Raw genomic sequence first — 2,161 nt, 5'->3', positions numbered from 1 at the left:
CAAGTAAAGAGACTTCGGGGCTCCGCCTCCGAATGGGAGGTGTGGAGTAGGGTGAAGTTGACCCTAGAGGCTGATCTTGGGCCAGTTTTGCATTTTCCCCACTGATTGTTGATGTTAGGATTCCGGGAAGGAAGCTGATCCAAGATCTGTAGGCTTTCATAGGGGAAATGTCACCCCAGAGCAATGGGAGGTGTAGCCTACCGTACCATCCTATTGAATGAACACACCCACTCTATTAAGAACAGGACATAGGAAACCTGTGGTACCCTGATATGAACCTGGGCCCGCGGCAGCACTCACCAGAGCTGTTGTGTCCATGTATTTTGGAGGCCTACATGAGAAACATGTTTCCACCAGGGAAAATGTAAAGGCATACCCTAACATCAACAATCAGAAACCCAGAATAAGCTACATGTATCGGTGAAACAAAATATTTTACTGTGTCCACTTTTCCCAGTGTAAAGAGGTCCTACCCTCATCAACAGCTCTCGCAAATGAACTCAAATCAAGATGATACTACTGTCAGGCCAATCTTCCTTCAAGTAGCCTACACTCCGAACTGTGTATGTGGCTCTCTGTCCCCACTCAGTGGACAAAGCTATCCCCACACCACACAGGCTGTGTGGGATTGATACGATCATAGACTTTGTAAATTAGTTATAGGAGCATCAAATCGTATTTATAAGGGTAGCTTAACGTTGGTATAGAATAATAAGCCTATGGAATTTCATGGGGTATATCATTTATTTGTTGAAATTACTATTAATCTTACAGACTGTGGTTTTACGTTATCCTCTCATTAACAAATATCTAGGCATATTGATATAAAAATATAAAAAAATAATATTGTAATGACCTGACTAGATCATAAAGGAACAATTGTCCAGACAGAGGGTTGAGTTTACGAATCGACGGTTTATTAAACCAACTTTACACAGGATACTGTTTGGCCGTAGCCCACGCCAAATAAATGAAAGATAACCCACAAGCCAATCGTGACCTTCTCTTGTGAAGCCCAGATGTAAGAGAGAGAACAAAGGCTAAACCTGGTCTTAACTTCCAATGCTCCAACCCCCCTCCGCCAACCGCCAGGATGCCCGGAATCAGAACATTCCAGGCATTCCCGTGATTGGCAGATAGCAGGTTGATTGGCATGTCGGACCCAGCGAACACTGGGTACTGGTAAGTACAACACAACCACCTACTAGCCTAACACATAACACACATCTATCTGTGGTAGCGGTGTTCGCTGTACAGACAAGGCAGAAGATGTAGCCCAACGTATTTGTTTGTTGTATAACGCATGTGAGTAGCACGGTTGTGTTTCTCAGTTTTAACCAATAGGCCTCAGTAACCAGCTTTAGGACTATCCGTGCCTTCGTCGGACTCGCACATAGAGGCATTGATACAGTATAAACAGTGTCAAACGAGTAGGCTAAACTTCTGAAATCGGTTAATTTGGAATACAACTTCATGCACTGCACACGTGAACACATAGATATGGGCTTTGTATTCCCTGTTTCTCAAAATTCATAGGGCACTCCCACATCTGAGCCATCCCTTTTTGTAGGTGCATGGCAACAGTTGAACAAGATGAGAAAAAAATAAGAAACCCGCACACTGCTCTTGCTACTATCACTACTCTTTAATACGCGTTATGGGTCTGCCTCAAGGCCTTCTTCAGAGCTCTTTTTCGCATCTTATTCCAAATGTCTGAAATACGATCAGTCACTAGCGGGGTCTAGGCTTTGCCACCATATGTAGTCTGTTTCCTCCAAACGTGGTCCTCACTCACTATTCCCCATCCCACATCTGGCACAAAATCAGTTGGATGTTTCACTAGACTATTTAAAGGCACAGTCTGTTAGATGTCTACTAATTTCAAGTAATTCATGAAATATACTGTTGAAGTTGGAAGTTAACATACACTTTAGCCAAATACATTTAAACTCAGTTTTTCACAATTCCTGACATTTAATCTCAGTAAAAATTCCCTGTCTTAGGTCAGTTAGGATCACCACTTTATTTTAAGAATGTGAAATGTCAGAATAATAGTAGAGATAATGATTTATTTCAGCTTTTATTTCTTGCATCACATTCCCAGTGGGTCAGAAGTTTACATACACTCAATTGGTATTTGGTAGCATTGCCTTTAAATTGT

This window comes from Oncorhynchus kisutch, linkage group LG4, assembly GCF_002021735.2.
Source record: "Oncorhynchus kisutch isolate 150728-3 linkage group LG4, Okis_V2, whole genome shotgun sequence".
In the NCBI taxonomy this organism is placed as follows: Eukaryota; Metazoa; Chordata; class Actinopteri; order Salmoniformes; family Salmonidae; genus Oncorhynchus; species Oncorhynchus kisutch.
Note: the sequence above shows the minus strand (reverse complement) of the source record.